Source organism: Pleurodeles waltl, chromosome 6 (assembly GCF_031143425.1).
Source record: "Pleurodeles waltl isolate 20211129_DDA chromosome 6, aPleWal1.hap1.20221129, whole genome shotgun sequence".
Lineage (NCBI taxonomy): Eukaryota > Metazoa > Chordata > Amphibia > Caudata > Salamandridae > Pleurodeles > Pleurodeles waltl.
The window spans coordinates 34,598,003-34,622,849 of NC_090445.1; the positions used below are offsets into that span (position 1 = coordinate 34,598,003).

General features: G+C 45.5%; 1 protein-coding gene across 6 annotated transcripts in view; it reads right to left on the reverse strand.

Annotated features, from left to right (window-relative positions):
* Positions 1-24,847, reverse strand: part of PRRC2A (proline rich coiled-coil 2A) — a 1,008,219-nt gene that overhangs the window by 885,534 nt on the left and 97,838 nt on the right. The gene's annotated exons all lie outside the window — the stretch shown is intronic.

A 24,847-nucleotide genomic window follows, 5' to 3' on the forward strand; every position in this document is an offset into this window, starting at 1 on the left:
GGTTTGCAGAGTCCCTCCCAAAAAGCACACTGCACCCTGAAAATCTAAAAGGGGCTGGAGTGACTGGTTTGCCTTTGTGAATTGTATAACATTCAACATTGTCTGCATTTTCCTAACGTCTTCTCTTGCCGAGATAACAGAAAAAAAAAAATCTCAGCTATGGCTAGAAATCAAGGGATACACTAGGAAAGAAAAAAATGTTTGTTCATAGGAGAATTTGATATGCCTGCAGATGTAATACATCTTTTATGTGATGTTCAAGACACCAGAGACAAAAATAAAGCCAAATGCTCTTGGATACCTACTACAGCATTATCAGACCTCACCAAATTTAGAAGTGCACATACCGGTTTCCTAGGGAGCCAGTGGTCAAATTCATTACTGCTAGAGAGGGATGAAATGCAGAATCCTCTTGTCGAATAGGAAACTCTAGAACCTGAATTTGGTTCAGGAAGAAGTTGTTGTGGAGAAGAACTGTGAGAAACTGGGTTGTTAATTGTGAAGAAAGTAAGGTTCTTCAGAAGATTGTCTTTTTACTGAGATCCAAGTACCCCACTGTAACACCCAACATTTGCTGGATAGCAAAGCATAGCACTCCAAGGCCTACTCAGGGGAGGTGGTGTGGGATAGTAATCCAAACTAGCTGGAATGCAATAACACTCAATAAATCACTGACCAGTCAGTGGTTTCTTTTAAAAAAGGAAGGTACATTGAGTACACGCACAAAATACTAGGTATTAGATATGTACAATCGGAAGGTGTTAATACCTTTGGTGACATTCTCATGTCAAATTACGTTTGTGGGTCCTGAGCCCAGTAACCAAAATATCTCTCTACCTATACTAGATGTCACATCATAATATAAGGGGGTGTTATTATGAATAATGTAAACCTACTGGCTTTGTCAGGGTGTCACCATATTAGTAAAAAAAGCAATATGTTTTACTTCACCAATCCAACACCACTAACATTAATGGAGAAAGTACCAGAATGCAATAACCCCCATTAAATTCCGGTTGGGGGGGGAGGATGGTTGAGTTTCATACCAACATTCATTATATTTTAAGACTGCATTTTCAACTATCAATTTTGACAATAAAGCTTTCAAATGAATAACATGAGAGCCTTTCTTTTGCTTATACTGCAGAGCTTTGAACACAGGGCAAAGCTTTCCCAGGGTCAGGGAATCAATGCTCTTGTAGACGTATGGTTAGTTTTAATACAACACAGTGCTAAGGATAAGCAAATCTCCCACGATTTTGACATTTCTACTCTACACGGCACAGACACATGAGCTGGGGGACGCTTAAACCTACTTAGCACACTTGCTAGGATCCCAGAGCATATATAAACACATGTATTGTAGTAGAGAATCTTAATACAAATATATTATTATATACATGTGTAAGCAATAATGCAGTCTATGTTGAGAAACAGGCTAAAAATGCTTTATTTTTTGGGAATTTGTTTTTTTTTGTTTTTTTAAACATACATTAAACTTTTCAACTCTAGGTAAAACCTTCCTGCAATCAAAGTAGAAAATATAGAAAGTATAAACAATCCACTGAAAAAGGAAAAACTACATTGAAATTAAAGGAGCATTATTAGCAAATAGGCTGCATTCAGATTAACACAGCAGAACCAAAAACCTGGCAACGTGCCGTTAAGGCCCTGAGCACCTCCAGTATCCAACCATGCCTCAGAGGTGAGAGTGAGGTGACAGTTGGTTTACAGTCAGGTCAGTACTTTTTTTCGGTGGTAAGAAGAAATAGATTAGACAAATGAGTACTGCCGTACTTCTAAAATCACATCCAGGGAGCAGGGTTTTTTATGACTTTGATGAGGATACCCCTGGAAGTGAACTAGGATTTCCAGGTAAGTAACTGATCCTTGTATTCCAGGGGATCCTCATCAATAGTCAAACACTGAACAGATTAGCAAGCCCATCCCATACCCCTGCGGACGGAGCAGTAGAAGCACAGCCAGTCTGTCTTAGTTAAATACATTTCTTAATGAAGCCTGATCCACCTGAGAGTCTGTTTTAGCATCCGAGTATAGACAGTAATGCCCGTAAAAGAATGCACCGATCTCCATGTTGCAGCCTTGCAAATTTCAGAGATGGGTACATTCTGAAGAAGGGTTATCGTTGCCGCTTTGCCTCTTGTAGAATGAGCTTTAGGTTTGGCAGCCAATTGTTTGTTAGCTAATTGGTATGTAGTCACAATACATGAAACTATCCATCTAGAAATCATCTATTTTGAGGCTGCCCTGCCTGTTCTCATGTGTCCATAGTTTACAAATAAGCGATCAGATTATCTGATGCCCTTAGTCTCATCAAGATAACATTTTAAGCACCTTCTTCAAGTCCACGGAGTGCACTGCTCTCTCTGCCGGAGTAGCAGGTTTAGGAAAAAAAAAATAGTTGGAAGCGATATGGTTTGATTAATATGGAAGTCCAAAACCACCTTAGGTAAAAACACCTTGGATGGGTCCGTAAAACTTACTTTGAGAAAATACACCTGTGGAAAAACTGCCCATCGGAATTTACACAATACATTCTATATTGGGGGGAGATATATTGATGACATCCTCCTTTGTTGGTCAGGTGATATTCTCTCTTTGAACTCTTTTTTTCAACACATACATTATCAGGTTTACGCTTGAGTCAAGCTCTATAACCGTTGATTTTCTTGACCTATCATTACACATTAAACAAAACAAACTGTGCACTAAACTTTTCCGAAAACCCACTGCCTGTAATGCCATTCTACATGCTACCAGTTCACATCCTTTTTCACAAAGCAAATCAATCCCTTTTGGAGAAAGTACAAGGATCAGACAGAACTGTAGTGAGGATGACATTTTTGCACAAGAACTTCAAAATATGACTCAACGTTTCAGACAAAGAGGTTATAATCCCAACATCCTTATACAGGCCAACAATAGGATTTTAAAAAACGAAACGAGCGGACTTACTGCTCAATCAAAGAAAAACTCAAAGTCAGAGTGTCCTTGATTTTAACACACAGTGGTCTAAGCACCCAAATCTCCAAAATCATACACAAACATTGGCCTTTGCTTCTAGCTGACAATACCCTACAAGGGGGCTTGACCGAAAAACCTTGTATCACGTTTAGAAGAGGTCGCACATTACTAGACCACCTTTGCCACAATTTCTTACCTCCTGTGATTGACAACACTTGGCTACCTAAACCACCACAAGGATCCTTCAAATGCGGCCGTTGTAATATCTGCCGTTATGTAAAAGACAAGCTACTTTCTTTTCAGTACAACACCAATTACGCTCATAGGATTAAACACTTCTTCAATTGCAATACTACCTTTGTTGTTTACTGTATTATATGCATATGTGGACTTGTTTATGTGGGAAGCACGATCAGGCCACTGAAAGAAAGTATCCAAGAACATGTTAGGGCTATTGGTTCCAACAATGTCAATTATCCTTTTGCAGTACATTACAATAAAATGCATGGGCAAAAGGAAGTTTTAGGCATCTCTACACATGGTATAGACACTATTAATAGCCTCCCTAGAGGTGGCAATAAGATCGCATTTCTTAGACGCTTAGAGAGTAGTTGGATCCTGAAACTTAGAGCTGTGGAAATGGGCCTGAATACAGACAAGCACCTTCATGTATTTCTGTGAATACGATGTATGTATAATCATCTATGTTCCATTAGACTTTTCACACCATCAAATTGTTATTATGACACCTTCTGAGAACATGCATTCAGTATTGATATGTTTTTTTATATGTCACACACTATTGTCATTCTACTGTTATTTTCACCACACTGGGATGGAGGATACGGGTAACAACTGCAAGAAAAGCAATTGGCTGGTTTGGGCTTATTGTTTCACTGCTCTTGTTCTGTAAAAAGTATTGTTTATATTTCTTATTTTCTCTTTTTTGTCTTTTTTTTCTTTCTTCATTCCCTCCATTTTTCGTCCCTTTTTTCTCTTTGTTTTCTCCTCTTTTATTTGCCTGAGCTTACAGCTATTAGTTCTTACTGAGCATTTGTCTCTTGCACACACTATACTCTGTATACTTTTGCTATTTTCCACTCCAGTATGGCGCTCGTGTTTTGGACTTAGGAAGCTATTTGCTTCCCTCCTTTGTCACCTTCCATTACATTCTGCCTTCAAGGGGGCTTGTTCCAACCGCTTACTTCCCATACGCGGTCAATTTATTGAATCACTCGGACGCACTTTGCAACGTAACGGTAAGCCATTAATCTAAAAGCTATCTCACCTATAACTGGCGTTTTATTGAATTTTACTTTGTTTACTGTTTGGCCTATTCAGGGTCCTCAACTATAGTCTGCCGCTATACATTCTGCTACCGGGTTACATAATCTGGCTTCTGCTCGTCTCCGAGCTTTTCTCCTAGAAACACTGGCTTATCCATAATGATTTTGATGCAACATGGCTATATCATAGCCCTGTGGTGTATTTACTATTATCCACATAGCATTTCCTTGCTCCCTGACTATCTCTTATTCATGTCAACATTGGACAGTTCGTTAGGAGGTTAACCACAGCATGTTTTGTTAAGTGTTTTTTAAGTGTTCGTTTCTCAACTGGCCTTTTTTACGAGTTATGTTGTATACAGTACGCATGTTAATTCCTTATTTATTTTCCTTTTTACATAACTTTGTTATTACTGGTGTATGAGCAATTTTTCTTTTTACCTATCCAGTAATTCCTATACCTGTAAGTCTCATTCGCCCTCTTTTTGATTAATAGATCAGGATTACTTAATGGGAGGCTGATTTTGTATACCGGTTGATCACGTCGTTAGCACAGTTACCTTGCCCTGGTTTTTTTCTGTTTCGCATGTATTATGCTTATTATGCCACATCTGTGTCTCAAAAGTCTAGAATAAAACTTTTCATTTTTCCTTTATAGTTCTTTACAGGCTTATCATGGCCATCTATTTTTGATTATGTTTTCCGTATATTGACGCCCTGAGACTTCTCTCGTGAGATCATGCCACAGTCTCTTACTGGCTCATTACCACTTCCAAACACCACTTTGTCTTCGCTGGATTTTGATTTGTCTATTTCTATGCATTTTTACTTCGTCTTCATACAGCTAAATTTGGTATGTTTTGTTTCAGCATTCTTTCCTTTGCTACTATCCTCACGTTGGTAGAAATAGGTGTTTCTTTGGTAGCGCTGCACTCTACTACCCAACGGGTATTTTTTGCACTTACCTGTGGTGTCTAATTCTAGATCTATTCCTCATATATAGGTTTAATTTCTATTTGACATGCATGGGTTCATCTATATGTGCTATAGACTATATTCCCACATGAGGGGTTTTCTGCTTCACTCAGTTTGATCTTGTTGGACTTACTTTCTCTTTTGTTCCATTTTTTCACCACTTTTCTTCATCTCTTCTTTCCTCTTTATATTTGTTCTTAGAAATTTTTTTATGACAATGTTGTGCATTGTATCCACATTATTACATTTGGCTTTTGAACTTTAATTTTACAGCCTTGAAAAAGTCCTTTGGACGAAACACGTGTTGGCTGTTCTGTTATTCTCATTTGTCATCGGAATTCAAGTTTATTCCTTGGAAGAAGAAGGATTTTGTTATGGACTTTGTCATTTATTAGCTGGACTTTACTTTGGTGTGCTCTGGTACATATTGTGTTCAATGGGACCATAAAACTACTCTGTTATCGTGAAAAACTGTATAGGGTTCTTGTGAACAGAGAGCCTGAATTTCGCTGACCCTTCTAGCTGAAGTAATGGCAACAAGAAAAGCTATCTTCCACGTAAGGTGTTGCAAAGAAGCTTTGTGGATGGGCTCAAAGGGAGCAGCCATAAGTCTAGACAAGACCACATTCAAATCCCGTGGAGGTGAACATGTACGAATTGGTGGAAAAACGTATTTCAAACCCTCTAAAAATCCTTAACTACTGGCATAGTAAAGAATGACTTTTGTGAGGCAGATTTACGATAAGCCGTAATGGCAGACCAATGTACCTTAATGGATGAAAACTGCAGTCCTGACTTCGCAAGGTGGAGGAGATAGGGCAAGATAACCTCCTCTCGAGCCAGGATAGGATTGAAATTTTGTCTGTACCATATGTAGAATCTTTTTCATTTGAACACAGAGTCTCGTCGATGGTCTTTTGGACTCCTTTAAAATATCCATGTTTTCTTGTGAAAGGCCTAGATGTCCATACTGCAGGAATTCAGGAGCCATGTCATCAAGCTCAGCGAGGGAAGGTCAGAATGTAGAACTTTCTCCTCTAGTCTGTGGAGAAGAGCTGGTCTGCACGGCAGCCTCGAGAGGTTTTTCTGACAACTGGAGGAGATCTGTGTACCAATATTGGCGAGGCCATTCCGAGGCTATTAGAATTATCCTGGTTTTGGACCTGTAGAGCTTGTTGATCACTGTGGGAATTAGGGAAATGGGTGGAAAAGCGTACAGAAATGTCCCTGACCAATCTATCAACAGGGCATTCCCCTTCATCCCTGGTCGGTAAAACCTGGATGCGAAGTTTGGGCATTTTTTGTTGGTTTCGTCAGCAAACTGGTCTAATTGAGGATGCCCTACAGATGGAAAATGTCAGCTATGATGTCGTCTGGAAGCACCCAGTCACGCAAGTCTGATAGATTTCGGCTTAGGGAATCCGCTTTTGTGTTTTGTTCCTCTGGCAAGTGAACCTCTGTGATTGACAGCCTCCTCGCTAGCAACAAGTGCCAGATGGTTTGTGACTCTCGAGATAGAGTACAAGATGTGGTTCCCCCTTGTCTGTTCAAATAGTACATTGTGGTCATGTTGTCCGTTTGTACTAAAATGGATTTGCCCTTGATGGATGGGTAAACGACTTAAAAGCAAGATGAACTGCCCTCAGTTCCAGCAGATTGATGTGGTTTTTCTGCTCCCTTTGTGACCAGAGGCCTTGCGTTTGGAGAGGACCCACATGAGCTCTGTACTGATGCATCCATCACAAAGGTCTCGGTAGGAGTGCACTGAAGAAAAGGAACCCCTACTAACAGATGCTGTCGGCGAGTCCACCACTGCAGCGATGTTTTTGCCACAGGTGAAAGGATTATTCTGTCTTCACATCTGGCTGTGAGTTGACTCCACTGATCTTCCAGATTCTCCTGAAGGGGTTTCATGAGTAATCTGGCATTCTGGACAATGAAAATGCAGGAGACCATGGAGCCCAGTAATGACGCTATTTGTCTGACTGTAGGTCGTAGTATGTGAAGAATTGTTTGATACTTCTGTGCTATTGATAATAGTCTCTCCTCCGAAGGATACTCTTTCTAGATGCAGATATTCTTTCTCAAGTGTGCTGCTATTGTTGCTACACATTTGGAGAATGTTCAAGGAGCTGATTTTAGCCCGAAGGGCAGTATTTTGAATTGGTAATGTTGGGATGCAACTACGAAGCAAAGGAATTTGCAGTGTTTCACTATAACCGGGATGTGAAAATATGCATCCTGTGGATCTATGGAACACATCCAGCCCCCTTGATGGAGCTGAGGAAAAAGCTGATGAAAGGCCAGCCTTCTGAACTTTTCTTTTCAAATTTAGTTGTTCAGATGTCTCAGATCCAAAATGGGTCTGAAAACCCAGCCTTGACCGTTCTTTTGTACTAAGAAATAGCGGGAGTACACTCCTTTTTCTCTTTGAGAAGGTGGAACTTTTTTGGTAGCTCGTTTTTGTAGCAGAATGATAACCTCTTTTTGTAGCAAAGACTGGTGGAGACACTTTGCTTTTGTTGGTGGCACCGGACAAGGAGGAGACTTGAAACGAAGAGAATACCCATTCTCGACAATATTTAGCACCCATTTCTCCTTTGTTATGGTGTGCCACTCGTTTACATCATTTGCAATACTTCACCCCCCCCCCCACCCCCAAAGGAGTGAAGGACAAAATTAGGGGGAGCGAGTCCTCATTGTTAGCCCAATGTTTTGGGGGTAGACTGATTTTGCCTACTTGAACAGCGCTCTCTTGTTGTCTTGCAGGCCTGATAGAACGGTCGTCCTTGTCTCTGCTGTGGTCTTTGAGGCCAATGAGGTGTTTGAACCCTCTGCTGATGATATGGACGCCTATCATTTGGTCTATACCTTCTTCGATACTCCTTGCGTCTGTCTAGCCCTACGGCTTTCAGCATGTCTACCTCAGACTACATTTTGGAGATCTCATCATCTGTTCCCAGTGAATGTCAAGTTCAGGATGCAATGTTGAGCCTTCTGTTTTAAACCTCTAAGGAGCAGCCAAGATTACCTCCTTACACATATGCCATGGGCATACCCATGAGCTGCTAAGTTCGAGCCATCCGCAGTCGCACTGAGAACTTCGGTTTGTCTTCTCTCAGCAATTTTTCTACAAACCTGTTCAGAGAGTCCCACAAAGAACAGTCGTATCTTCCCAAAAGTACAGAGGCACTAGAAACTTTCATAAAAGCTGCCAAGGTACCACACATTTTCCTGCCTAACGATTCCAGTTGTTTGTTCTCCTTATCTGGAGGGACAGTTGATGAGGAGGCCATCGAATGGGTTTTCGAAGCGGCAGCTAGAATGACGGAGTCCGATTGGGGGGGGGGGGGGGGGGGAGGGGGTTTGTTTGGGGGGGGATCAGCTCTGAGAATTAAAGGATCCTGGTCTGGGGCCTTACATTTCTTTAGGATCTGTGCCAGAGCTGTACACAGGCTTGCTGGTGTCACAAAAGTGTCCATAGCTGGCTGCAGAAGACCAGGAACTAGTGGTAACAGCTGCCTGGAAGAAGCACGATGGTGCAGCGTTTAAAAAATTACCGACGATGATGTTGTCTGTTCCGGAATGTCTATATTGAACTTCTGGGCCCCTCGTCATTGAAAGTGGTTATAATCCACTGGAGAAACTCTTGCCGGAGTATTCATCAAAGTAGGCAAATAGTCTCTAATTGAAGAGTCAAACGCTGTGGACCATGAAGGGGATCTGCGTCTTTGGTGATGGGATCTAGAGACCCGGGATCTTGACCTTCGCCTGGATTGTGATTTACTTCTTGTGTGCGACCATGAAGGACTGCGCCGTCGTAGTGGATCGGGCTGGTCAGAGGATGGCATTGTCATCCGCTTGGCAGGAGTTCTTGGAGATGGCGTTCGTGGAAAGGAAGCTGAGGGAGAATATAGCCGTGAATATCGCGAATCTGGAGATTGATGAGCCGGAGTTTTGTTAAGGCTTTCCAACCACCTCTGAGACACATTTATGGGGAAAAGTTGTCCTTGAGATGAGGCCCTTGAGGATGCCACAGATGATCTACTCAGTATAGTGACAACCAGGTCCTAAGGAGGCAAAGTCATCTCGGTAGGTGATGTTTGCCGTGTCGCTGTCTTTTGAGGAGGGCTGGGACGTTGAGAGGCTATTTGCAATGTGTAAGGAAATGCCTCCTTGGCATGGTTACCCCCTGACTTTTTGCCTTTGCTGATGCTGAGTTTTAATTTGAAAGTGTGCTGAGGCCTGCTAACCGGGCCCCAGCACCAGTGTTCTTTCCCTAACCTGTACTTTTGTTTTCACAATTGGCTCACCATGGCATCCAGGTAAGACCCTTGTAACTGGTACTCCTGGTACCAAGGGCCCTGATGCCAGGGAAGGTCTCTAAGGGCTGCAGCATATCTTATGCCACCCTGGGGACCCCTCACTCAGCACAGACACACTGCTTGCCAGCTCGTGTGTGCTGGTGAGGAAAAAACGAGTAAGTCGATATGGCACTCCCCTCAGAGTGCCATGCCAACCTCACACTGCCTATGCAGTATAGATAAGTCACCCCTCTAGCAGGCCTTACAGCCCTAAGGCAGGGTGCACTATACCATAGGTGAGGGCACCAGTGCATGAGCACTGTGCCCCTACAGTGTCTAAGCAAAACCTTAGACATTGTAAGTGCAGGGTAGCCATAAGAGTATAATGTCTGGGAGTCAGTCAAACACGAACTCCACAGCACCATAATGGCTACACTGAAAACTGGGAAGTTTGGTATCAAACTTCTCAGTACAATAAATGCACACTGATGCCAGTGTACATTTTATTGTAACATACACCCCGGAGGGCACCTTAGAGGTGCCCCCTGAAACCTTAACCAACTACCAGTGTAGGCTGACTGGTTTTAGCAGCCTGCCACACTCGAGACATGTTGCTGGCCACATGGGGAGAGTGCCTTTGTCACTCTGTGGCTAGTAACAAAGCCTGTACTGGGTGGAGATGCTCATCACCTCCCCCTTGCAGGAACTGCAACACCTGGCGGTGAGCCTAAAAGGCTCACCCCCTTTGTTACAGCACCCCAGGGCATTCCAGCTAGTGGAGTTGCCCGCCCCCTCCGGCCACGGCCCCACTTTTGGCAGCAAGGCCGGAGGAGATAATGAGAAAAACAAGGAGGAGTCACTGGCCAGTCAGGACAGCCCCTAAGGCAACCTGAGCTGAGGTGACTGACTTTTAGAAATCCTCCATCTTGCAGACTCCCCCGGCTCGACTTGTGGAGAAACAACACTTCAGGGAGGACTCCCCCGAGACTGCGAGTAGCCAGAGTTGCCCCTCCTAAGCCCCCACAGCGACGCCTGCAGAGGGAATCCCGAGGCTCCCCCTGACCGCAACTGCCTGACTCCCAGATCCCGACGCCTGGTAAAGACTCTTCACCCGCAGCCCCCAGGACCTAAAAGATCGGAACTCCAGTGCAGGAGTGACCCCCAGAAGGCCCTCTCCCTTGTCCAGGTGGTGGCTACCCCGAGGAGCCCCCCCTTGCCTGCATCGCTGAAGAGACCCCTTGGTCTCCCATTGATTTCTATTGGAAACCCGACGCGTGTTTGCACACTGCACCCGGCCGCCCCCGTGCTGCTGAGGGTGTACTTTCTGTGCTAACTTGTGTCCCCCCAGGTGCCCTACAAAACCCCCCTGGTCTGCCCTCCGAAGACGCGGGTACTTACCTGCTGGCAGACTGGAACCGGGGCACCCCCTTCTCCATTGAAGCCTATGTGTTTTGGGCACCACTTTGACCTCTGCACCTGACCGGCCGTGAGCTGCTGATGTGGTAACTTTGGGGTTGCTCTGAACCCCCAACGGTGGGCTACTTTGGACCCAAACTTGAACCCCGTAGGTGGTTTACTTACCTGCAAGAACTAACAAACTCTTACTCCCCCTAGGAACTGTGAAAATTGCACTGTCTAGTTTTAAAATAGCTATATGTGATTTATGTGAAAAGTATATATGCTATTGTGATTATTCAAAGTTCCTAAAGTACCTACCTGCAATACCTTTCATTTGAAGTATTACATGTAAAATATGAACCTGTGGTTCTTAAAATAAACTAAGAAAAGATATTTTTCTATACAAAAACCTATTGGCATAGAATTGTCTGAGTGTGTGTTCCTCATTTATTGCCTGTGTGTGTACGACAAATGCTTAACACTACTCCTTTGATAAGCCTACTGCTCGACCACACTACCACAAAATAGAGCATTAGTATTATCTCTTTTTTACACTATCTTACCTCTAAGGGGAACCCTTGGACTCTGTGCATACTATTCCTTACTTTGAAATAGTGCATACAGAGCCAACTTCCTACACAATGCGACCGTCAAAAGGTGACAAGTGTCTTGACGTAGGACAACGATGTAATGCCGTCGACGAAGATAGTCGAACCCTTGACGTCGAATGTGATCTTCCTGACTTCCAGGCCCGACGTCTAATGCCTCGATGGCAACTGATAACCCAACAGAGGGGTATGTCTCGACATTGACCACCTCGACATCGAGCGATGGCCCAACGGTGGTGAGTGCCTTGACGTCAAGTGGCATCTTGTCACTGGAGACCTTGACCTTGAGGTCAACTTTGATGATGGATGTTTCGACGTCGAAGGATCTTGACTTTCCTTTGACGGCGTATGAGCACTCCTGTGCTTACTCGACGTCGATTGGTGGGTGGCCGTGGATGGAGATCTATCCTGATGAGGGGATTGTTTTCTCAATGTCATGTCCCTTGACGTCGTCTGAATCACCATCGACGAAGGTGTACTCTTCGACATCAGGTGGCGATGCTGAAGTGACGACCGAAGCGATGATGGCGAATAAACAGGAATTTTCCTACCAGCTGTCGATCTTGCTCGCCGCTAGTTAGAAGAGTGTGTATCTGGAGAACATCTTATGAAGAGAGGAGGATGATGATGCAGACAAATCCTCTCTCTGTCTTTCAAAGTTCTCTTACACAGATTTTGACAGTGCTTGCAGGTCTCAGGACAGTAACTCTGTGGCAAACACACCATACACACTGAGCCTTCTTTTTACCACAAGAAGGGCATTTCACAAAAAATGAAGGCATTTTTCAGAGGAAAGTTGTTACTTTACGCAGACAATAAGGTAAAACATCAATTAAAGCAGAAAAATAATGTTCTCAGAATATTTTTCTGGAAAAAAAAAAACTCTGAAAAATGAGAGCTCAATACTCCAGGATCCTCACAGAAGGAGCAGGGAAAAAGTACTGACCTAACTGTGAACCAACTGTCACCTCACTCTCACCTCCGAGGCATGATAGGATACTGGAGGTGTCAGGGCCTTAAAGGCACAGTGACAGTTTTTTGGTTCTGCTGTGTTAAACCGCATGCAACCTATTGGCTAATAATGCTCCTTTATTTTCAATGTCGTTTTTTCTTTTACAGTGGAATGTTTACACTTTCTATACTTTCTACTTTGATTGCAGAAAGGTTTTACCTTTAGTTGAAAAGTTGAACTTATGTTTAAAAAAAATAAAAAAATCTTCACAAAAAATAAAGCATTTTTAGCCTGCTTCTCAACATAGACTGCATTATTACTTACACATTTATATATAATATATTTGTATTAAGATTCTACTAGAATATTACTTTTCATATATTTTTGATGCATATACGTGTGTTTATATATGCTACGGGGTCCCCGCAAGTGGGCAGGAATATTTAGTGTTTCTGACTATTGATGAGGATCCTCTGGAAGAGAATCAGCACTATTGCATGCCAGCACTGTTACTCGTGGTTGATACTAAAAAGGTGTTTGACAGCTTGCATTGGCCATATCTTCAGTTTTGGTGCCAGATTTCGATGCTGGATTTGGTGCAGCTACACTAGCCCTAAGGCTACGGTCTGAGTCAATGGGCTAATGTCGCAACCCTTTGATTTAGCCCGGGGCACCTGACTGGGAAGCCCCTTGTCACCAATTCTTTTTTCCCCTCTATATCGAGCCGTTCACCGAAAGAGTATGCAGACACCCACACATAGCAGGCATCAATATGGGGGACAGGGAACATAAACTTGCGTTTTACTGGGGTGATGTTATGATGGCCGTTATACAACCCTTCACATCCCTCCCTCCCTCCCTCCCTCCACTCTGCAATTTATGGTAAAGATCTAGAAATCCAAGGCACTTGAACTTAACATCCCAAGAGCTGACCATCGCCAGCTCGAGTGCCTCTTTCTCTGGGCCACCCACAGGGTCACATACCTAGGCCTGCAAATATATCCCACGCCAGAGCGTACAGCTGACGCAATTACGCTGCATTGATCTCCCCTGCAGATCAGATTTGGATAGGAAGGCTTGCAGTGATTAAAATGACCTTACTACCCAAGATGCTCTGTGTTATGCAGACAATGCCGCTGCAACCTCTCTCCCCCCCCCTTTAAGTCACTGGCAGGTTACAAAATCGAATTCAAGACTACATCTGGTTAGGCAGGTAGAAAGGCACACATGGCAAAGAGACCGGCATACCTTGCACCAGCGGAGGGTAGCCTAAGCATTCCAAACTTGGTGTGGAACTACCAGGTGGCACAAATCAGGTACTTAGTGGAGCAGCCTAGGACTGAGAAGCACTGGTGCTTTATAGACCAGGCAGTAGCTGGAATCCACATCTGGAAGGTGTTGTGGCTCCCCAGGCCACACCGATCACTGGGGGTTTATATCGGTCCCATAGTTAGGGCAGGAGTAGGAACTTGAGACAAGGTGCAGTTGACACAGAAGCTTTCCGCCCGTATCTCACCACAGACACCTATCACGAGGTATCCAGCCTTCCCTCTGGCTCTGAAGGGGGCTGCATTTTCAGTGGCAAAAAGCCAATTGTAAGAGAGTGGGGACTTATTTGACCAAGATGGTCTAATAGATTTTCACTGGTCCAGTCTAACAAATATGGTGTCTCTCTCAGCGTACACTGGTAGTATGTTGCCATTCGGCACAGAGTTACACAGCCACACACATGTCCACACATCAGCCAGCCCCATACACCATCTGAGAAATAGCTCCTCACCAGTCACACAGACTAAAGCCTCCTCTCCAACATCTACGATTTCCTCAACGGGGCCACAATGGCCCTTACCAAATCTTCGGCACAGTGGCGATGGGAATTAGAATGTGAACACGCCCTTATGCTTAAGGAGTGGTCTGACATTTACAACAATTCCGCACAAATGCTTGTAGTGCATCCAGTAATGAGACTTTACTTAAAATTACACACTACAGTACCACACCCCAACTAGAATAGGTAAATGGAAGCAGGGCGGGACGGTAACTGTTGGAGGCATTGCAGACATCTAGGCACACTGACACTTTCTCTGGCACTGTTCCAAACTATAACAATACTGGACAGATGTCCTGGCAGACATTAGCAAGATGTAAAACACTGACCTGCTCAAGTTCCCCAGTTATTTTACTGGTCCACCCCAACTTACTAACATACCCCCTACAGTTAGCGAAGGGGAGGGGTAGGTGCCCCTTTTGGAGATGGTCGCCTCCACGTTTTAAATATATAGTATGGGTAGATGTTGAATTCCCAGCGTAATGTGCCTCTGAACAGAGTAATCCCCTATCTCTCACTTGTGTGCATCGCCTTCCGATTAAAGGAGTGGATATAGTATACTGGTTGCACAGAGCAGGAGGCAGAACTGGTGAAAAGGACAATTTCCCCCGAAGAAGTGCCACGGTGCGAAATGCACTGGATTGGATGAATTTGCTTTCATGTAAATGGGATCAATAACCCGACAGTGATACAAAGATATGTGATAACGTTATACACATACAACAGACATACATACTTCACATGAATTACTAAATACAAGTGGTGCTTTGTCAGTGAAGGGCATACAGAATTTCGTGTGCTGGCTAACTAGGTCTAAATAGCCTGCCACCACCGAACACGTTTCTTACCCCCAACGGTGAGGGCCTTGGCTCCTAGGCAGACAGGAACAAATGATTGCACTGGCAGCCTGCTCTGCTCTTAAAAGAAGCCCACCACTCTTGGTATGCATATCTGGCTTTGCAAAACGGAGACACGCCAAGCCCATTTGGCACCTGGACAGGCAGGAAATGTAGTACTCAGCCTGATGTGGACACAACATTCAGACATCTGCCATCTAGATGATGGCAAATTTAGGAACTCTGGGAAAGGGTTATGCCCACTACCCACAGGAAGTGGTCATATAAGGGGGGTGTAGTGACCCCAGGGGTAAGTTGCCCACTGGCTACTACCCTATACTCCCATAAACACCCTTAAATTCATTATTTAATGGAATCCCTGCCACCCGAAAAGCAGATTCCTGCTGACCTACGAAGGAGGAGGACACAAAGAGCAACAAATGCAAAGACTGGGGAAGAAGCACCTCACTTGGACCAACCTGGCCTGTCTGCTGCTCCCATCGAATTGCACCAAAGTAACTTCTTCCTGCAAGCTGTTGTGCCTTCAATAGCCTGGGATGACTCCCTGCCTTTTACAAAGACCCAGGAACTCCAGTGGAACATCAGAATGTTTCCCTGCATCTTGTAGGCACCTTACAAGAACTAAGAGGACTCCAGACCACTGAGAACCTAACACTTGAATGCACCGCTGCACCTGTGCCGCCTAGCCCACGCTGAAGTGGGCCAATGGTGCCAGCATGGTCACCCGGCCATCCAGAGCCAAATCCCACCTTGGACTTGCCCACTGTGAACTCACCGCTGACTCCTGCTGCCTGTGTATGTAGCCCCCCTAAACAAGTGCTGTTGGTGGAGAAAACCCAAAGCCTCAAGACATCTCTGCACCAGTCGCCTCTGGAAAAGAGGAACTAAGGTGTCCCCATGTCCCCTAGCATCTCAAGATTGTAACCCACTTGTTGGTTCACCTTGACTGGACCTCCAGTCCCTGCCTGCAGTACCTTTATGACAGGACCAATCCCGACTGACTTCAACGGGGCACCTGACACTGTACTGCACCTCTGCACCTGGCTGCCCCAGTGCCGCTCGGTGTGACCTCTTGGTGTGTGTTTGGACATAGTCCCATACTTACCTTAAGTGCAGGAGATTGGGTCCACAAGTCACTGTACTATACCTGAATGCAGTACTGTTTGTGGCATGTAGTGCTGTAGATTCACGTCCTTTGAATAAGTCTGCAATCTAGTGCTGGGCTCAGAGTGTTACAAGTTGTTTTTCTTCGAAGAAGATGTGTACTGGGTAAGTAACATTTTCCAATGTATAGGATGTGTAGCTGTAGATACACATGCTTTGAATAGACTGTAAAGCAGCCTTTGTCCCCCCCCCCCCCCCAAAGGAAGCGGTGGTTAGCCTGTAGGAGTTGGAATAGCTTGAAAGAGTGTTCTAAGTACTGCCTGTCCAACGAAATAACACATCCAAACAGTAGTGTTTGGAAAAATGTGTGTGGTGTAGACAATGTGGCATCTTTACATGTGTGTGCCATTAGTATGTTCCCTAAAAATCCATTGAAGCTCCTTTCTTCCTAGTGGAATGCGCTTTAGGGGTTAGTGGTAACTGCCTCTTCCCTTCAAGATACCAAGTTTGAATACACTTCTGTAGGAAGCTGGCGTGGTGTGTAGTAGGTACCTATGGTACTTACAACTTTACCAGGTATCCCCTCTGAGTGAAGTGTCTAGAAGACAGGCTCTCTAGAGCGCCAAAAGTACCTGAGCTAGGGTCAGCATCTTGAACTTTTCCTGTTTGAGGAACCAATTCAAGATCCTCAGGTCCAGGATTGGCCTCAACCGACCATCCTTCTTGGGGATGAGGAAGTATCTTGAGTAACAACCCTGACCCCTCTCCTGCTCTGGAACCAACTCCACCGCACCCTTTGAAAGGAGGACTTGAACCTCCTGTTCTAGCAACAGGAGATGCTCTTCTGAACAGTAGGAAGGGTGGGGCGGAATGGGGGTCGGAAAGTCCCGAAAGGGAAGGGCATAGCCTTTCCCCACAATGCTGGTGACCCAGGAGTCTGATGTTATGACCTCCCACTTGTGGAGAAAGTTCAATAACCTCCCCCCTACAGGAGTGGAGTGAGAAGGAATTGGTGGAAGTCTAAGGCTGCTTCCCATGCTGCACCCCTCCAGAGGAAGAGAAAGAGGCAGAGTGCTGCTGGGTGGCTCCTCTGGTCCAGACCCTAACCCTCCCTCTGTAAGATCTATAGGAGAGAGCAGAGGTGGGTTGATGCTGGAATCTCCCTCGAAAGGAGGAGGAGGAACCACGACCAAATCCTCGAAACCTTCTAAAAAGTCTGGAGGAAGCAGAAGAAAAGACTTGCAAGCCTAAAGACTTGGCAGTGGCCCTACTCTCCTTGAACCTCTCTAGAGCTGAATCAGCCTTGGAACCGAAAAGTTTATCGCCATCAAAAGGAAGGTCCAAGAGGGTCGACTGTACATCAGAAGAGAATCCAGAGCTACGAAGCCAGGCTTGCCTCCTTGTAGCTACAGCAGTACCCTTACCCTGGCAACAGAGTCAGTCGTATCCAACCCAGATTGAATAACTTGGGTTGCCGCTGCTTGAGCATCAGAAACCAGGCACATTCATTCTTGGGGCACCTCAGTATGAGTCGACTTTATTTCGTCCATCAGGGCGTAAATGTATCTCCCTAAAATACAGGTAGCATTGGTGGATTTCAAAGCCATGCTATATGACGAGAAAGCCTTCTTTGACGAAATGTCCATTTTCTTAGAGTCTCTATCTGAGGGCACAGCTGGAGACGATCCTGGAGCAGACCGGGCTGAGCATGAAGCCTGAACCACTAGGCTTTCAGGAGTTGGGTGCCTGGAGAGGAAGCCTGGGTCAGCAGGGGCCACTCGATATCTACGAGCCACAGATCTATTCACCGCCGAAGATGACACCGGCTTCTTCCAGATTTCCATGAACGGATCCAACAGAGCCTCATTAAAAGGCAGAAGTGGCTCTGCAGTTGTTGAGGCAGGTTGCAACACTTCTGTTAAAATGTTTGGCTTAGGCTCAGACACCGGCAAAGGGAGGTCTAAAAAGTCAGCTGCCTTTCTTATGACCGAATGAAATGTTGCAGCCTCCTCCGTGTACTCTCCAGGTGACAACAAGTCCCATTCTGGAGAGGTGTCCAGACCACTAGCCGTGCCCAAGCCATGGAGATCTTCACGAGATCCCGGTCTACTCGGCATCGCTGGCTGAGACGCTGACACCATAGGCACCGAGCCCACATTTCCCAAGGGAAGAAAGGGCATAAAGGGTGCCGGTCGTAACGGAGCCGGAGCACCCATATTGAAGGCCAAAGGGCCTGAAGGACCAGCCGGTCCACCACCTGGAGCCATCTGTTGAAAGATGGAGAACATTGCATTCAAGAATGCAGAACTATCGGCTCCAGGGGCCGGGAAAGCCGGGTACTGAGGAGCCTGGGTTGGAGGTGACAGACGCCGGTCCCGACGTCTGCAAAGCCGGAGAAAACTCTGGACGCCGTGGAACCTTGAACACCGAAGGAGGATTTACAGGTGACATCGGCGAAGTCGGGGAAGTCGGAGACGCCAACGGCATCTGCGGTTGGGAGAGATGGTGGGACTAACTTCCCAAGTCTTCCGGCGTCGAGTCGAAGGTGACCTCGATCTCTCCCTACTCAACCGGCGTCGAGATTCTCGATAACGCCGGGAGTCCAGATGACGCAGATGCGACTTCGGTGAAGACGACTTGCGCTGTCTTTTCTCCTTTTTCTTTGACTTCGCCAAAAAGAGCCTGGCCTCACGTTCTTTTAAGGCCTTTGGATTCATTCATTGACAAGAGTCACACTTGTGAACGTCGTGGTCGGAACTAAGACACCACAGTCAGTCAGAATGTGGGTCCGTAACCGACATTTTGCCACTGCACTCATTGCAGGGCTTGAATCCTGACTTTCTCTGCGACATTGTAAACTGACTCAAAGCAAAAACAGCAAAAATAACTAACTACGTTGAGTAGTAACAGTAGCTCCCTCGAAGAATAACCGTCGTTCGAATGGCACGGAAAAAAAGGGAACTGACGTCGGCGAGGACCTATTATTGCCTGTATGACGTCAGACGGCGTCGCGTGGGCAATTGTGACGTCCTCGTCGACGTGCAGAAGCTAGGAAGAAGATTTCCGTTGAATGCTGGGCAATGGGAGTATTCAATAGGTGAGGAATCCACAGGTAGTTGTATCCATCAGAAATACGCAATACAGTTTAAGCATCACAGATCTTCAGTAAGCATTACAGACTCTATGAATGCCCACTCACATTATAAAGTCTACCCCAGTTCAGCACCAATCCTTGAAAGGTCCCTTCTGCAACCCTCCCCCCCCCCCCCCCCCCCCCCACCCGTCACACAGCTAGTTCAGAGGCAAAATACTACTTAATGGCTAGATAATGCCATGACTGAGCAGAACTGGCAGAGGGCTGGAACTGTTTGCATTGAATGGTTCCTACACTTCCTAGACTATGATAGTTTGAGCAGTTGCCCAACCGGCTGGGGATTTAAGGCATTATTTATTAGGGACTGAGACATACTTTTGGAACCACAATGCAGAGAACATGACAGCCTGTTGTGCAGTTGAGTTAGCGGGCTGGCAATTGTATGGGCAATGAGAGCTTGAGTAAAGTTGAGAATTCCCCCTTAAAGGGCAGTGAAACATATCATTATTAGAGAGACAACATAATGGAATGGATAGCTAAATATAAATGCATTACTTTGAATGTTCCTCGGTTGGGCTCTAACTCTGGGATATGAAGCGATTTCAAGCTTGCCAAAATGAGTTGTTACAGGTGACAGACCTAAATGAGAATGGGGAAGAGAAACTAACAATAGAATGGCATGTCCAGAATGGAATGTCCACCAGTCATTCCTGGCCTACTAGACATGCACATACTTTGGTGTCCCTCACATGGTACAATTCACACAGCTCAAACATTAAGAAGGACGGTAGGTCAAAGTACAAAATAGGTTTGATGTGCGGACTTATTTTTGATATGAGCATATGCAAACATCAAGTTGATTTCTTAGATTATGAAAAGTCTAATTACATCATATGAATGGTATATGGATCTTGTTAGTCTTAACTGTGTAGTAAACCCTTGCGAAAATAGAGAACATCCATCCCTCCTTAGATCATGAGCTCTAACATTAGTTAAAGCATACAAGGGCTGATGTAACAATTGGAAGTTAGTTTGTTTGGCAGATGCTAACCTCAAAGCACAGAAGTAGTCTTTCTAAGCATATTTCTACAAACTCCACAAGATGGATATAAGATATAATATTATGCACAGAGACTAATTGCTGTATTCACGAATGCTGAACATGTAAGAAACTGTGGTCTCCTGGGGGAAGTTAACTCATGGGCATTATTGGTGTCAGCACTAGAGGATACGTCCATAAAAAGACAATCGAACCTGAATAGTATCTGAAACTGATGAACCAGCAAATATGCTCCAAAACGTGCACTCAGGCACGCTTTATCATAAAAAGTAAGGAATATGCAATTCAGTTACTAAAGATGATAAGGAATGTTGACTGCAAGAAATAGTTGCTAGAGGCTCATAGAAGCTGAGCTAAAGCAGGTAGTCTACTTGCAAGCTTATCAAAATTAGACTTGCAGAACCTCTTGATATAAATGATAGAGGACCTGGGTTCACCTGCTCACACACAAGATGACAAACGGAGCGTTTGTATAATATTATCTTGACACAATATTGATCATATACGCAGAGAATAAAAAGCAAGTTTGGCTGAAACACCAGATTACCTAAGATTGGTGAGTCTGAACCGTTAAAGTATGAGCAAGGGAGGCTAGGCTGTGTAAGCACCCATAACATTGCAGAAGTTAAAAGCACTAACTGCAAGCAGCCTGAGGAAAAAACCCTCAGACCTATGGACTCAAAGAGTTCTTCTAGTGCCCAGACTAGCAGACTTGTGCAAAGAGACTTGATCAAGAGGGGTGCCTTAAGAAATAAACCATAATAGTGCCACTACTTAAACATCGACACGACTTACTGAATAACGCTCACCACCTGTTGTTAATTTTTAATATCGACAAAAAGATACTCTGGAATATCTTAGCAATGAGGTTGCTCACTTTAGTGCCAGACCAGAACATGTCAACATTTGTTGTACGCTGACAAAATACTACTCTACAAGAATTGGGTAAAATATTGGAGCTGCAGATGACATGGCATAAATCCTGTTCCCACCACCCCCAATAAACCATTCAACAATCACTAATGGGTCACCTCTATCTGACATGGTGCTAAAGAGACAACCAGTGACATTCAGATATCTGGATGTACAGCCTTTCCATACAGGCTGAAACATTTTCTAGCAACATCTGGCTAATCATTCTAGGACTGGAACACTAGCTCATTCGAGCATAACGTCCCCTAACAGTGAATGGCAGAGTTGCCCTATCTATATGGGTCCCCCAGACATGTGCGAAACCAGATGGATACAGTGGCCGGCACGGTGTGGGATCAGCTGCGGAGAAGGAAGCGGCAATCATCTATTTGCCCTATCACTTCCAATTGCGGACCATCCCTTGCTGACCATGGTAGCAGGCACGGGTGCTCTGCATGGCTTCATAGGATGCAGCTGACATCCTTCAGCGCAGTATATCTGGAGAGAACGTTTGTCACCCCTCAACAGGTATTTCAGGACTCAGCCAACTCTCCCCCTCCTAGATATCCTGACATACTATCAAGTTCAGGCATCTCTGTCCACTCTCCACAACATCTTTCCAGCAGCACTTTCAACACTCCATGTCTTAGAAGCGATACTTACTAACCCCCACCATCTGATCATATGTCTTTAGGCTGGTATGCAGACGACCACGCCATTTTGCAAGCCCTCAACCCTACAAAACTTATCTGATGACCTAAATATCTTAATCAGCGATGAACAATGGAAATACTGATGCTTCCAGTCTAAGGCCCTCTCCCCAAACTACAGGCTGCGCTTAATACATTTCAAATACTTACACTGAGTTTACCTCACACCAGTGCAGATGCTTAAGATGTTTTTTTTTTTTGTTTTTAACTTTCTCTGTGACAACCAATAAGACCCTTCCCATTAATGGTTGCTTGTGACCATTCATTTCAAAGCCATTCCTGTACTAGTCTCATGTGGAGCCTTGTATGGATATCAGAGTTATGCACAATGTCTTCATGCCCATTAGTTACAGCACAGTCCTCACTCTGAGCTTGGTCCTTCTGGTAGAGGCAGGTTTACTTTGTGAAACGCATGACCCTCTTTATACTTGGGAATGTTTTTGCCTCCCTCAAATCTAGTCTTGCGCCAAAGAATGTCTTTTGCCTTTCTGTAACCAGAAAATACTTTTCTAGGTTCCGGGAGAATTCAAATCTGTATATCATTTGCATTACTGTTTATATGCTTCTGTGGCATTGTGCGAGCAAATGTGCCTTTACTAGCCAGATCATCTAGGTAGGGGTACGCACGTATCCTACTGTCTCAAGTGAGCTGCTACTACTGCAAGGTAGTATGAGGTGTGCAGGGCTTTGGTCCCCCTCTTACTAGGGTATTGTTCAGCCTCCTCTCCTAAATGAACCTCTGAACTGCTACGCGTTCATCGCTTTATCAGTTCTGTCTGTTCTCATTCACTGGTGCCAATTACCCACTGACATTTAAAAGAGATTATACTCTGTGAAGGGCATGTTGATTATCGCTCCCTGCACCTCTTGTTTGAAGTCAGCCAGGTCTCCCTAAGGGTGATGGCCAAGCACACCTGTCTGCTGGCAGTGTATGTTACATCCAACGCCGACTTTAGGCAGGTATGTGATATGGCCTTCTCACTGATTTATCACCTCTTTTGCCTTCTTTTTGTACTACTCCTGTAGGAGTTGCATTAACTAAGGTGTGCATTAAGTGCTCCATCTCCGAGGACAGCACTTATTGAGCAATGCATTTGAATTGGCAATTAACGACTGTGTGACGGGTGCTCTTTCCATTTTCTGATGGATACAACTACCTGTGGATTCCTCACCTTATGAATTCGATCCTTGCGCCAGCATACGACGGAAAGTCTTCTTCCTAGCTGTCGACGAGGATGTCATAATGGCACGGCTCCGCGTGACTCCGTCTGACGTCAACGTGCCAATAAGGGGTCCCCGTCGGCGTACTAACGTCAGTTTTTCCTTTTTCCGTGCATTCGACTCCAACGGGTTTTTTCTTCCTGGCCCGTTGGTTACTGTAGCGATCTCTTGAAGGTACAATGTTGCCTCCGAAGAAGTCCGGGTTTAAGCAGTGTACGGAATGCGGGGGTCGGATGTCAGTGACCGACCCCCATTCGGATTGTATTTGGTGTTTAAGCTCCGAGCATGATGTGGAAGGTTGTTCTTCGTGCCAGAGCATGAATCCGAAAGCTCTGAAGGAACGTGAAGCGAAGCTCTTCTTGGCCAAGGCAAAGAAGAAGGAACACAAGAAGGTTTCTTCCCATGCTTCACCCAAAAAACATAAGAAGCGGCGTCATCATGACTCTCGGCGCCGTTCGGAGCGGAGCCGATCGAGGAGTCGTTCGAGGTCGAGATCTCGTTCGTCACGGCGCCAGAAGACGTGGGAGAGGAGTCCTACGGTCACGCCTCAGCCAGAGACTCCGGGGTTGTCACCGGCGTCTTCAGTCTATGAGGTCACTCAAGGTAGTCCTCACTTCTCACCGGCGCCGAGGGATCCTGATGTTCCCCAGAAGTCTACACAGCAGTGCCCGGCTTTCCCGACTCCAGGGACTGATCCGGCCACATTTTTTAATGTGATGTATGCTGTTTTTCAATCCATGGCCCCTGCTGGTGCACAGGCGGGTCCCACGGGTCCATTGGCATTCAATTTGGGCTCGCCGGTGTCGTACAGGGCTGCTCCATTCATGCCCTTCTACCCTACAGAGCCTGGTGGTCCGGCGCCGGGGGTTTCCGCTGGCAGGAGTCCTTCGCCTGGGACCGTGGATCCGTCGGCTTCTCGTCCAATTCCTTCTCCGCGCCATCCCGCGTCATTGGTGGCCTCATCCAGACCGGCTCCATCTCCTTCTGTACATTCGGCATCGAGGAGGTCATCTGCCGACTTCGGGCCGGCGCCGTTTGAATCCAGGAGCCTTCCGGAACCGGTTCAAGGTCTGAGATCATCGGCGTCGATGGGGTCCTTGTCTGGAGACACATTTAAGATCTCGAAGGAAGGCATTGAGGATTCTGGAGGAAGAGGAATACAGAAGGCTTGAGGAAGGCGAGATAGAGCCTTCTGATGATTTCCAGGGACTTGCCACTGCAAGTGGTTTGGATACTTCCCCGGAGTGGGACATTGCTTCTCCAGGGGAGTTTACGGAGGAGGCCTCCTCTTTCCATGCTGTGGTGAGGAAGGCAGCTGACTATCTGGATTTGCCTTTGTCCACGGCAGAAGTTAAGACTAACCTGCTCACAGAGGTTCTTCATCCTTCTTCCTCCAGTGCTGACCCTTTGTTGCCTTTTAATGAGGCTTTGACTGAACCTATTATGGACCTGTAGAAAAAGCCGGTGACATCTCCTGCGGTGAACAGGGCAGTGGCGAGAAGGCATAGGAGTGCCCCAGGAGATCCAGTTTTTCTATCTCGTCACCCGACTCC